This window comes from Crocodylus porosus, unplaced genomic scaffold (genome assembly GCF_001723895.1).
Source record: "Crocodylus porosus isolate Cpor-Errol unplaced genomic scaffold, CroPor_comp1, whole genome shotgun sequence".
Classification (NCBI taxonomy): domain Eukaryota; kingdom Metazoa; phylum Chordata; order Crocodylia; family Crocodylidae; genus Crocodylus; species Crocodylus porosus.
Window position 1 is genome coordinate 38642291 of NW_017728943.1, and position 14360 is coordinate 38656650.

The 14360-nt window shown below is 43.9% G+C and overlaps 1 protein-coding gene across 1 annotated transcript in view; it reads left to right on the top strand.

Moving 5' to 3' along the window:
• Positions 1-1096: 1096 nt before the first annotated feature.
• VPS54 (VPS54, GARP complex subunit) overlaps positions 1097-14360 on the top strand; it is a 66047-nt gene continuing 52783 nt past the window's right edge. Inside the window, exon 1 of the mRNA XM_019549183.1 lies at positions 1097-1204. The gene's annotated coding sequence lies outside the window, so the exon portion shown is untranslated. The remainder of the gene's footprint in view (positions 1205-14360) is intronic.

The following is a 14360-nucleotide window of genomic DNA, read 5'->3' on the forward strand; positions in this document are numbered from 1 at the left end:
GGGCTGCCCCGCGCCCCGGCCCCGGCCCCGGCCTGGGCGGCTGTGTGCGTGTCCGTGTGCGCGCGCGCTGATGTGCACCTGTGTGTGCAGTTGTGATGTGTGTGTACACCCGTGTGTGTAGTTTCAATGTGTGCGGAGTTTTGCTCTGTGTGTGTAATTTTGCTCTGTGTGTGTGCAGTTTGGCTGTGTGTGCGTAGTTTTGCTCCGTGCATGTGTGCAGTTTTGCTGCATGCGTGTGTGTGTGTGCACCTGTGTTTTTAGCATGTAGGTTTGCTGTGTCTTTCCCTGTGTGTGCAGTTTTGGTGTGCGTGTGTGTGCAGTTTTGCTCTGTGTGTGCACCTGTGTGTAGTTTTAATGTGTGTGCGTGCACACATAATTTCGTTGTGTGCGTAGTTTCACTCTGCACGTGTAGTTTTGCTTTCCTTTCCCCCCAGCTGAGAGCCTCAGCCCTGTACCATTGTGCCTGGTCTGGGGGTGAAATGGAAGAGGGGCGCTCAGCCTGGGGTCCCTGAGGGTTGGTGCCTCCCAGCCCCACAGTTATCACAGGCCAGGCCTGGAGTGAGAGCAGTCCTGAGGGTCCGGATGCCTGGGATCACAGGCACTTCTTGTGCCTGAACAATGTCAGGTGAAGAGAGCAGAGGTGAAGGGGGAGGGGGTTATAAGGTGCGGAGTTTCCTCAACCTGAAGTGGGGGTTGAGGTGCTGAGTTTCCTCTGCCAGCACTCTGGCAGCCCAGCCAGGATTGGGGTTAGGGATTCAGTGCCTGGGCTTTCACCCTGACCTAAAAGCGTCCCTTCAAAGTGTGACTTGAATGACCTCTTAAAAGGAGACAGGGGTGAGCCTCCCACTTGTGGGTTCCCCACCCCCCACAGCGCTCCTGCTCTGAAGTGAAACATAGAAAGGTTAGCCTGAACCTCAGTTTCCTGGGTTTTAACTGCTTCTAGCAGAACTCTTGCTTTTGTTTAAGCAAGAGCAAAAGCAGGTTTGCAACAAAACAGGGCTGCACAGGGGGAAACATAATTTATGGCAGTGGTTCTAAACATTTTGAGACGTAGGGCACCTCTTGATTTGGTTTTTTTAATTTATATTTTAGGTCATCAGCAGCTCTTTGAGTCGTGCACCCCAGCTTTTGTAGCCTGTGTGATGGAACTGGAAGAGATATGAAGACTGCCTCCCTGAGAGATTCTTGCAGTGTTGTCACTAAGGTATGGCAGTAGCCTAATGATAAGACTTCACTGTAGTGGCTATGTAGTCTGTCAACGATTGCCCCTTGCGTACGGAAATTGGAACATGTATGTTTGTGATGCCTTGAGTTTTCTCGGGCGTAGGCCAAGTATTAATGGCAGTTTGATGAGTGGAGAAATGGAGTAAGATAAGTTGCTTTCTTTCATGTAGTTTGGATTTAATGGATACTCATACACTCAATTCCTATGTGGAGGTGCTGTATGCTTGCAGTGAACTGTTAATTTTTTGTTGACAGTACAGGGAGTTTTTTCTTTCTTTTGCTATGTTACATGTTTCCCGCTCTGAACAACGCTTAATTGTGTAGCACTTCCACTTTATATTTCAGTGAACTTAATCCTGTGTGTTATAAACTTTTAGATTTCAGCATGCAGAAGTATGTCCCTGAAAAAGAGGTGGTCCACAAAGTTTTGTTATCTTTTGAGGACTTTCAGTATGAGGTATCTATTTCTTTATCTGTGTTGTGGCTGAGGAAAACCTAAGACTAAGTTCTGTAGGGCAAGGTGTTGAGTTTGCTTTGCTCCCACAGCTGGATCCATATTGCAGGGCTTCTTGTAGGCCAGATCTGGTTGGCAGGCTGTATCTTTGATACTCTTGCTATAGAGCATGAAATAGTAATGTAACTTGTGAGAATAGGTTTGTGTTCATAGTGGTTATATGAGTAATGCTCAAAGCTAGTTTTCGAGGGTCGTCTTATTGTCTAGTCAAAAGCTGAAATGCAACATAAGGGTAGTCTCATCAGTGAGGTTAAAGGGCAGTGCACTGGTGAGAAGCTTGCTTTCCAGCATTGAAGAAGGTATGACATTTCCTACTGGAATGTTCCTCCAGGCTCTGTCTTTAGTATTCTCCTCTGTTAAGTAGGTGCTGGATAAATATGAAATATATCTTCTCCCCTGCCACTTACTCTTTAAAAATGGAGTCCTCTGGAGCAAAGGGGACTAACCCACTTGATACCCCCGGGCTGGATCTGGACAGCAGGATGCAGTGAAGATTAACACAGTCATTGCTCACCCTGTGCCGCTGAGACGCATCACCAACAAAGCTCTGTACCCCTGGGAATGGTGAGGAGCCTCACCCTCACTTACTCTGCCCCTTAATTCTTGCCGCTCCAGGAGCCCAGCAGGTCTTATCTTTGACACTCCTGCTCTGAGGGATGGCTGTGGCTCATGTAAAAGAATCAGCCCTTTCACAAGCTCCTAGTGGATAAGTGTCTGTCATGAAAGCTGCAGCAGAATTAATGGTTATTGGTCCTCTTGTTGAAGATTGAGAAAAAAGAGAAGGTTTGGATGGTTTTTTCTGCACCCATTACTTGCACTTAAAGTTGATTTCTTGGCTTTCCTTTTCCAGAAGGAGGTTTGAAGTTTATTATTTATGCAGTATGATGAAGGCTGGACTATTTCAGAGTATGCTGTTCTTGTTCTTGGCATGATCTTCCATCTAATCACAGTCTTTCAAAAGCTCTGAGATTGTAAAAAGTTTTCACCCGATTTTCAGAGACACCTGCAGTTGTAATAAACTCCAGTAGGTTCTGTGAATAAATAACTCTTCTGAAAATCTTACTTTTAGAAAATCAGGGCCAGATTCTCCAGTTAGCGAGGGGTGTTTTATACTGCACACAGCAGCACAAGCTGGCCCTAAACCAGCTGAAGGTAACTGGTAGAGAATTCAACATGGATAAGAGAGTACTGATGGCAAAAACTGGTGACTCAACTGGGGTGCTGCAAGATCCTTTCGAGGGTGGCACAAGTACCACTCAGTGGTTAGCATTGTTAGGTGCACAAATATAGTTTATGAGATAAGCCCAGAGATTTCAAATGGTAGTTCATAGTGTTAAAAGCATTTTGATCTGTTATGGTCTTTGACTATTATCTTTCTGTAGTCAAAAATCTAGTAAAAACTAAGATCTGATACTTCTAGAGGGGTGTCTTGAGTCTATCAAGAGGTGCCCTAAGTCTCAAAAGGTTTAGAACCACTGCCATAAATTCTGTTTTCCCCTGTGCATCCCTGTTTTGTACTGTGGTATCTCAGAAACAGGAAGTCACAACGGCTGTATTTTTGAACTGTGAGTACTGCTGCCATCTCCAAAACACCTCATATCACAGGACATTTTTTAGCAGTCTTCTCAATGGAACTTCTGTGGAGGCTCATCAACCTGTATTCAGCTGCAGGTGTCCTGGGAGCAGTGTGAGGTGCTTCTCTTACCTTTTTCTAAAGGGATAATAAACCACTTCTGTAGAACTCATTTCACCCAGAAATTATGCTATGGTCTCTTGTATGGCATTGTGGATTACTAACGCACCAGGGCTTGTTTTTAAAAGTGAACATCCATTTTTATGATTTGTTACTTGTTTGTGAATAATTCCATCACTTCTGACATTTGAAGAACTTGGTACATAATGAATGTAAATAGCTGTATATATTCAGAACATGTTTGCTTGACATTTGATTACAGAAATGTAAAAGAGACTATTGTTAGTGGACTAAAACTGTTATGTCTTAGGGTTAACAAAACAATCTGTACCTCAGAGAAATGGATAAGATACAGTTGTCTTTTAACATAATAGCTACATTCTGACTTCACATTAGTAATGTTTATTATTGAGAGCTAACATTGCAACAGAGAAGAGGAAATGTGTTCAGTATGGTTTTTATATCATGGATGTCCTGCCGAATTGCTCCTCCAGTACCTGAAAAACTGAAATATCAGCTTAAAATAGTTTGGGTATAGGGGTGCCAAAATCTCTCTTTCATTTATCTAGTAATAGATTTCTTCAACTATGTATATGCTTACACATATGCACGTGCACCCGCAAAATACACAGTGAGGTTTTATTTCCTATAACAGTCCTACTCTTGTGGTTTTAAAAAGATTCTGTATTCCTAACGTCCATGTTTGTTTGTGGGTTTTTTAACCTGCTATTACCAGGGTGGATTTGATTTAAATCAAATCAGTTTAAATCACTGGTTAGGAAGCCTCAATTTAATCATTATTTTCTACAAAAATGCATTTTTGTTTGATATCCTTTATTCATGTAACTTCTTGAAACTTAGCACTTTTAGAGAAAGTTGTACGCAAGGTGTACACAAACTCGCAGAGAGCCAATAGGGCTGATGGGTGGGTAATCAAGTCTCTCATCTCCATATACTACTGTTAACAAGGATGTTATCTCTGGAGACCGCAAACTCTCCCTACGCCTGAAGAAGGGCATTTGTGCCCGAAAGTTTGCAAAGAACAATATTTCCAACTATTTAGTTGTTCTAATAAAAGAGATCACATCTACCCAAAGAACACAATTCCACAGTTTGAGAACTGAAACTAAGCATCACAGAGTTGCTTAATGGGATCTTCTAGGCTGAGCACTGAGTCCTGTTGGGTAGAGTGGTTTTCCTTAATCTTTAATCCTGGTCAGGGCTAGGATTATGGGGTGGTGACAGCAAAGGGTTGAGGCCTGGGGCAGAGCCGCAGTCTGCTCCCTGCATGTCCCTGTGACAGGTACCAGCTCTGTGGACAGCAGCTGACCTCTGCCCATGGAAGCAGCGCCTATCGCATGGATGTGTGGGGAGTGGATCCCGGCTGTGCCCTGGGCCCTAGCTCTGTGCTGGCATTGCTTCAAGATCCCCTCCCTGGCCCTGCCCTTCCCCGCGCCTGTCCCACTCCCAGGTGCTGCTCCCCACCCTGCCCACTAGTGTCGCAGGCTAGTCTCCATGAAGACCCCACCTGCTTGTCCTCTCTGTCCAGCGTTCCCTGTGGCAGGTGCAGGGTGGACTGGCAGCAGCAGCCAGGCAGAAAGTTCAGCTGCCATACTGCCCCTGCCCCGCCGTGGGTACAGGGGGGCGGGGCAGGGCTGGCCACATGTACCATGGCCTGTGCTGCTCCCTGTGCCTGGGCCAGGTGGGGTAGAGGGACCTTCCATGGGCTGGATAAATTCCCTTGGTAGGCTGGATCTGGCCTACTGACTGTATTTTGCCCACCCTTGAGTTAAGCTGAAAAAATAAGAGGGTGCTGAATAGACATGGGTTAAAAAATAAAAATGCTTTAGTGCAAGAGGAATTGAGTTGGTTTGACCCAGCTCACCCAACATCTGTATAGCTCATATGGTTCAGCAGGACTTTTTGGCACTTTTATCTAATAGCCCTTCAGCCCAAACAATTGCCCACTCCAGCACCTTCTTATTTTTTTTAGCTTAACTCAGCTGATTGAATCAGCTGCTATTAGATAAAAGCACCAAAAAGCCCCAGTGAAGCACGCAAGCTATACAGACCCTCAGCAAGCTGGGTCAAACCAATGCGATTTCTTTTGGCCATGCACTGAGCTCTGCACTGGGGCATGCTGAGCTGAAAGTAAAGTGCTGTTTTGTTTTGTGTTTTCCATTGTCTGTAGGCATGGGTGTTTTATTATCAGCTGAAGTTTGGGTGATACAGGTGAATGATAAGCCAAAAGCTTTGCAATGAGAGAAGAGTTTGGTCTCCTGTCAGGCCTTTGGCAAGTCATTTTACTTTTCTGTGACTCTGTTTCCCCATCTGCAAAGTTGGGATGATGATAGTGACCTTTGTAAAGCATTTAAAGACCTATTAGTGAAAGATGCTATATAAGATCTAGGTATTATTTTTTTAATTAAGTCATTTGACTCTTGGTAGTCCTCCAGTGCCTCTATTCAGTTCTCAGCTTGTCTGCCTAGAACAGTGATTTTTCACTCAGCATTCAACAGCACCCTTTCAAAGATGCTGTGCAATGCCACACAATGTTAGCAATATTAGGTGTGCAAATGTGATTCACAAGATAAACTCAGAGATTGAAATGTGAATCCAGTGTTCTAACCCATTGTGGTCTATTTAAGTTTTTTGCAACAAAAAAGTTGCTCTTTTATTTTTCCATTGATTAACAAATGAATGACAACTACTAGCTGGCATATTCTAAGGAGTGCCTTGAGTCTAAAAAAACAGGTTGAGGATCTTTGGCCTAAAATACTGAACGTGTTTTCACATAATCACTGTGAAAGAATCCTAGAATGGCTTAGCTTACTGCAGCACAAAGAATTATGGGATATACCCCAGGAGCCCTCAGAAGACACATGAGTGAGGGTAACACTGGTGGGAACTCAATAACTTGAATTTGGCTTTACATTGTGGCTTTTAACATTCAAGTTTGGATGACCTGCATGCCAAGTACACAAATCTGTTGTACAGTGAAGACATATAGTACCTTTTGTGTAGGAGCTTGAAACTTAGGTCAATATTAAGGAAAGGGGTGCACAGAAATGTTAAAAACCTGTTAGCGGAAGAAGTAAGATTGCAGTTTAGAGGGCTGGTGATGGGCAGGCTGACACACACCTCGGCTCAAAGCTTGGGAGCATGGTAAGTGCACTTGTAGTGCCATAACTTGTAGATGGATGTTCATGGAGACCTCCCTGGTCATCCTCTTGCCAGATTTTCAGCATCTTAACCTGGGCCCAGGGCATAAAAGCTGTTCACAGAAATCTTCACGGCCATTTTAACACTGACTATTTCCCCCCAGTCTCATTTTCTGAAACAACTTTTTGCTGATATTTAAGAAAAGGGGCGGTGAGAAGGGAGAGAAATTTGTTATGAGGTGCAGGACAGACTTGGACAGTTTCAGTCAGAGAATTACTTTGTTGGTTATTTCTAAATGAAAACAAAAGTAATAGTAGGAAGTGTGATGCAGTGTTAACTGGAGGTGCCGCTACATACTCTGCTTATGATAGTTTTCTTATTGTGATTTTAGAAATGCATGTTAGATTTAAAAGTAACTGTATAATAATGGAGTGACAAATTTAGGCAGAAGACAGTGACAGATTTAGACTCTGAATGGCCTGAAGACTAAACTCTGGCAGGGCACTGGAAGTGCCTGCCAGTTTGAGAGATCAGGCAGCCTGCTGAGCCACCAGCAGATTTGAGTCCAGGCTAACTGAGGAGCCAGCTGACCCAGGGGGCCGGCAGGTGAGGCTAGGCCTGATCAGGGGAGTCACTCGATTGGAAGAGGGCTGGGTTTAGATAGGGTTGTAAGCCCAGCCCCTGAGAGCAGGGGCTGGCAGTAACACGTTGGGAGCTGATGTAGGAACATCACCCAGCAGAAAGGCTGCTGCTCCTGAATGCCAACAAGCAGAATAACATCTGGAGGTTTGGGTAAGAACTAAGGGGAAGGAGGAGGTCCCTGGGGGACCCAGTGTGGGGTCCAGAGCTCTGAGAAGGAGGCTGAGTGCCTGGGGCCTGTTGAGCAGCCAGATGAGCCCAGAGAGAGGGGCTGAGTGCTCAGGGGCCTAGTGAGAGGCCAGGTGAGCCATGGGAGAGGGGCTGAGAGTCTGTGGGCCTATTGAGGGGCCAGGTGAGCCCTGAGAGAGGAGCCAAATGTTTGGGAGACCTAGTGGAGGGTCTGGGTGAACCCAGTAAGTGGGGCAGAGTACAGGGGCTACTGGGGGGTCTGGATGAGCAGAGAAGCAAGGGGCTGCATTAGGGAAGACCTATGGAGGCTCTGGGTCAGCCCAGAGAGAGGCCCGAGAGGGTGGACCCACAGAGACAAGAGGGCTGACAGCAAGAGGAGTGACCCTGGGGATCTCAACCACCATGTGCGGGGCCAGGGCCCAGGATGGGGCAAAAGGTGAAACAGACCACAGCAGAGACTGCCAGAGCTGGGAAAGCTTGGAGTTCTCAACCAGCCTCAGGCAGGGTCAGGGCCTATGAGAGGCCAAAGGTCCTTTTGTGGTCATAGCCAAAACGAAGGGGTCAAGAGGCTTGCAGCCTGAGATGAAGTTGGCTTGTACTAGGTCATCTGATACGGCTTCAGAGGCCCAGCAAGGGGCCAGGGAATAGAGTGTAGGACCAGATGTGTCCAAGGACCTGGATAGTGAGGCCCAGTGAGCATAGTGGGGCCAGAAGTGTCTAGTGGCCCAGCGAGGGTCCAGGAATGGAGTGCAGGACCAGATGGGTTTAAGGGCCTATATAGTGAAGCCTAGTGAGGGGCCTGAGGCATATAGCGAGGCCCAGGGACTATAGTGGGACCAGAAGTGTCCAGCAGCTCAGCAAGGGGCCAGGAATAGAGCACAGGACCAGATGCATCCAAGGGCCTGGAGAGAGGCCAGGAAAGTGGAGAACTAAAAGGGTCCAGGATGAGGGACCAAAAGGGGCTGGCAGCCCAGAGAGGGGCCAGGAGAGAGACTGAGGGACCCGATAGCCCAGGGTGTGGTTGTGCATGACTGAGAGGTCTGAGAGCCCAGAGATCGTTTGGAGGAGAAACTGAGGTATCTGGCAACCTGAGCGGGGCCTAGAGGGAAACCGAGAGGTCTGGCAGCCCAGGAAGGGGCTGTGTGAAGAAACAGGGAGGTCTGAAGGCCTGAAGTGGGGCTGAGAGAGGCCAGGAGGTCAGAAGGCCCAGTGAGGGGTTGTATCAGTAATTGGTACATCTGTACCAATTGGAACATCTGTAAGGATGCCATCTAGGGGCATGGTATAGGGAAGGTACAGAGCCATGCAATTGGTCCATAAGGCCAGGACCACAATCTGGGTGGTCACTGTAATAAGACCAGGGCAGCCTCCCACACTGTATATTAACTAACATCAAGGCATGGTGGGTGAGAACTGGGCAGACTGCCTGCAGAGCAGGGTATTTAAAAACAAAAAAATTTAGGTACCCTGTGACATGCTAGTCTAGTGATAAATAGGGGTCTGTCAGTGAGGTCCAAGGATAGCATCCTAGTGAGAAATCTGTAATGTTAGCTATAAGAAGAAAGAAGAGGATTTCTTCCTGGGTGTCATCTTTATTTCTGTGTCTGGCTATCATGCACCCAAGCTGACATTTAGTTGCTACTCCCAGTCCCCCACCCCAGCCTCATACTTTCCTAGGTTGCAAGAGAGAGAATGTAAGAGGACTCACTTTCTCTTCTCCCCATCTAATTCTTCCCATCTGCTTCAGAGAAGGCAGGGCCCATTTTTCTTTCCTCCTGCTTTTATTCCCTTATGAATATCTCCAGTACCAGCTGCTTCACCTGTGACCTTTGGTAAGCTGTACTCCTGGCAAAAACTTGACATAATTTTTTGACAGTTCTACTGTGGTCCACTAGACTTTGGATAGCATTACTGATACCAGTCAGAGAATACTGTTGATGTCACCATATTGCTGCTTGACAAAGCTATAAGTACCAACAGGGAACCTGTTTCTCTTCACTCAGGAAGACAACACTAAATCAGTTTACACTGTTCCATGTTTGGAAACTTCTCTGTGTGATCAAAAGGTTGCAAAATGTTTTGTTTTTTTAAAAAAAACAAAATAGATTCAGTCCTTGTTGAGTAGATTCTCCAGACCCATTGTATACTATCTTAGACATGCTGAAGATCTAACTTCTACCCTCTAATTTTAACTTCAGTGAAGTACAGATACTTAGAGTTAACTGGAAAGTAGAGCTTTCTTATAAACTTCAAGTGCATGTCTCTGTCCCTCCACATGCATCTCTGTCTGAATTCTGCAACTTGTTTGCACTATAAGACCCAGTTCAGTGAATTCTGGTTATCTTTCACGGTTGGAAAGACAGGCCAGAATTCTGCTTTTCTTTTATGATATTTTTGCAGTTGCATGGGATAATAGCCCATTTTTGTGGAGGTCTGTATAAGAACATAGTCCTGTTATTTAAGAATTAATTTGAAGGTAAATGAAAGTGAAAACCTTTGTTTAAGGACACCAATTTTAAAGGTATCCTAAGTTACACCTACATAAACTTGTCATTTTCCTCATTATAATGGTTACCTTTTAAAAAAAATAAAAAAAACCCTATTTTTTTCCTAATATATCACTCTAAGAACATTCAAATTCCTTAGCACCCTCTCCTCCCTAAGGTAATGGAGTTTGAGAAAAATGGATTCCATGTATTGAAGTGATAGATAAGAGTGCTGATAATCCTCGGCATGAATTTTTATTCCCCAGACTGCCTCGTTTTAATGGTATGCATAGTTCTTCTAAAATTTTGTTCGGCTTAAATTTAGTTGTACACATTGTCAGCTGCAAAATGGTGGCTGGCCTTTTTATTTTTAGGAATAATAGAGTTAGTGTAACCCAGTTCTTAACTGCAGAGCATCTAAAATATTAATGTCATTAACTTGTATGCTTGCATCTAGTTATTGCAGCTTGTATGCTCATGTAAGTAGGAGGCTCAGGAGCTTGGGCATTTTACAGTTTTTATCGCACAACTTGATGAACTGGAATGAGCTGAAATATTTTGGCAGCCGTCCACTCTATTAGTTTGCTTGCTTTTGTTTCATGTTAACTTTACATTTCCTTTTTCATTAGATTTGAATTGAAAGATATATGCAACACATTGCATATTTCAAGAAATTGCTGATTCTGAAGAATGCAGTAGTCATTTGTTTATAAAGTGTTTAGTGTTGTAGTACAAGACAGGCTTTTGTGGCAAATTACTAAAACAGCCCAGCTTTTAGGGGTCAGTTATATTAAGTGCTAGTAAGGATTCTCATCTGTAAGCTGACTAGTCACATTTTCTTCTGTAACTTGGAAGGAATTCATGGAAATGCATTTAATTTTTCTTAATTCCTTATATTTGGCTAATTTTCACATAGGATTACAGGTTGTACCCTCTCTGTTTTTACTGCTTAGGTAGGTTTGTGCCTTTATACGTGGCAGCTCGTTGAAGTTAATTATCCACAAGGTCCCAACTTATGACTCTACCAGAATAGCTGTTAACTATGAATAATTTAGTACAGCATCATATTACAGGCCATTTAGAAGGCTGCTGCTGCCTGTGATTCCTTACTTCCTGCTGAAATCAACTCAGTGGTATGAAAGTTCTTTGCCACACTTGTATTTTTTCTGTGTCCATATTACTGTAAAATTGTATACATGTACAAAGCTGCTTTGAATATTTAATTGTGATTAAGAATAAAAAATAGCCTTTATAAGAAGTCAAAATAGTTTGTTTTTTAAACTCAACTAAAATATATCAAACATAAAAAAAATCTTGAACTTTAAACGTTAGTCTATGGAGGTTCAGGTAACTGAACTTTGAATTTTAGGAAATATTTCAGGAGGCAATAGTTTGTTAACAGAAATGAGGGAAACAATGGCTCAACCAAAGGTATAATTTCAAAAGTAAAAATTTTCAGTGCATATATATGCTTTGAAGAAGTATCTTGGCTAACACAACGTTACCATGAATACACAAAGTATACATTTATGTGATGTGATTTTTTTTTTTTTTTTAGCAGAAACAGCTAATATAGACCTTTGGAACATCTTTGATTGCTGGAGCCCTAAATACTCAGTGCTTTGCCTGTGTCTTCAGGAAACCTGAAAATTCTCTTTTACCATGATTTTTATGTTTATGATTTCTAAATTTAATAGGAAAGGATTTATGTCAAAAAGTCCCATTCTTTGGACTAATCTTGTTTAGTGATAAGATCCTAACAGTAATAAATGCAAGTGAGGAATGTGACAGAGGAAAAACAAGCATAATAGAGCACTAAAATGTGGTGGGAAGTACTCAAGGAGACAATAGGAAGAGAGAAAAGAAATCAACAGATAAAAACCTTAAAATGAAGTCATTCTCTGTGGTGTTATACTTGGAAGAAGTTCTTTAAATTCTGGAGACAAGGTTGTTTGGGTGGATGTGACGTCTTTTATTAGACCAACTAAATAGTTGGAAAAAATGTTCTTTGCAAGCTTCTGGGTACAAGCACACTTCTTCTGGCATATAGAGCATTTGTATACATATTTGCGCTGCAGCACCAGGCACTTCTAAAAGCACTCAGCGCTGTGGCGAATGCATTTATATAAAAAGCAAAATGCATGTCAGTGCTGAGAAAATGGCAGCATGCTTTTGAAGTAAAACTCATTGAAGGTGTTTTAGTTCAAAAGTGCACTGCCACCATTTTCTCTGCACTGACTCGCATTTCACCACTTATACAACTGCACACAATGAGCTGTCATGCGCATTGGCTCTCATGCAGAGCAGACTCAGTTAATCAAGCTGGATCTCCGTCATGTCACAGTGTGAACAAGTACATGTATAAATGTCCATAGAGACTAAATCATGAAGGAGTTTAATCTCATGCAGTTATCTTACTGGTTGCTGTATTTGCTATATTTGACTACTTCCACGTATTAAAGATAAGAAATGAAGTAGTGATTCTCAACCAGGGTGCTGTAAAATCCTGGGGTGCTGCTAGATCCTTTGAAGGGTGATGTGTGATAATAAGATGAGTAGATAAGTGTAGGCTCAGAATTGTTTGCATGACCAATTCCCCATCCACACTGCCCAGCCCCTCTGCAAGGAGGTATTTACTGTATTATACAAATTAGTTTTTGAAATGGGGTGCCACTTAATTCACAGACATTATGGAGGGGTGTCTTGAGGACTGGAAGGTTGAGAGCCACTGAAACAGATTAATACCTTTCTATTTTTATGATATTTATGGACTAAAATTTAAGGAAGTGTCTGTATTTGAACTTTTTTTTTGAGGGGGGGTATCTCAAGCTAACTAGATTTTCTTAAAAGAAACTTGCAAATGAGGCAAAAACATGGGGCTTTGTTTCTTTTTTATGTAAAGGAGGCCTGACAGTTCTTATTTTAATTTTATATTTGCTCCTTGATATTTAGCTCTGTGCTTTGTTTATTTCCTGTCTGGTAGTCTGTTCACATAACTGAACAAATAACATTCAGTAGGGATGCATAGGGATCTACTGAACTTGAGGAGGCAGGCAGCTGATTTTGCAGGGAGTTCATGGGGCTGGATGCCATTATCATGAGCTTGTCATGGTGGGGCCCCCCATGCCTCTACCAGTCCCTCCCGTCCTGTCCCCAGGGATTGGCAGATGGCCCGAAACTGCATTTTAAGTACCCTGATTGAGCCGGGGGGGGGGGAGGAGGGGGAGCCATTAATCCACGCATTATTAAGCATGGATTAATGGCTTCTCCACACTTAATCAGGATAATTAAACCATGGTTTCAGGCCATCCCCACTCTAAGCATTCATTTACACTCTGCGAGGGTACTTCAGGGTAGAGGGCGGGGAAGGGCGTGAGGACAGTGCAGCTCCAGCCCCTTCTCCATCGCTGGCCCCGAGCTGCATGTGCGCCCGCCAGTGACAGCAAGCCAGGCCATGGCTCCATAGACCCTGGAGCAGCTGCTTGTTGCCTCCCCGCTGCCTGGTATGAATAGCCTGGGCTCTGTGGTTGTGGACAGGGGCCTCCCCAATGCCTAGGTCTGGTCCAGCTGTGGCAGACAGCTGGGAGACTTCAAGTGGCTGCACCAGAGTGTGTGGAGCCTCAGCTTGGCTTGTTGCTGGTGGCAGATGTACACACCTCTAGGTAGATGGAAGAGAAGGGGCTGGTGGCAGCGCAGCCGTAGCCCCTTCCCTGCCCTCCGCCCCAAGGCACATGTGAGCTGGGGCTCCATGAACCTGGGTGCGACCTTCCTGCTATGTGCTGCAAGCAGCGCCCCCCACTGCCTCCGCAACCACCCCACTCTAAGACTGCAGGGCTTCCTGCTCTTTTCTCTGCTTACCAGTAAGCTGTTTCTTCCTAGCAAACTTGCCAAAATCATGGAGCCTGCAGTTTTTTGAGGAGAACACCTGATTTTGCATTTTCTGCAAAAGCATGAAATCACCATTTTGGTAGGTCCCTAATTATGATACGTCAGCTATCAAAGCAGGTGAAACCTGATGAGTTGACAAGGGATTTTCCCCCACCGTTTACTTAACTGTTTTGTTTGGAATTAAACAGATGTTACAATAAACTAGGGAAATACTTAGGAAAATATTAATTAAAGGGCTGTGAAAGACAAAATACACACTGAGACTTTGAACCAAAAAGAAAAAGGATTTGACATTCCTGATATTTCTCACATTTTGGGGGAAGGTATTTAAAGGGGTACAGAGAGAGGCAGCAGATAATCAGGCCTTTTCCATCCTTTGATAAGAACCCAAACCTGTCTTCAGCTCTTTTGTAGGTCACCTTTAGAACTAATGGCACAAGCACATTTCTCACAACAAAATATGCTTCAATGACATAATGATGAACCTGTTAAATACTTTATAGATTAATTTATTTTAAAAACTCTATGCATTTCATATTCAGCAACAACATATTTTATTACCATA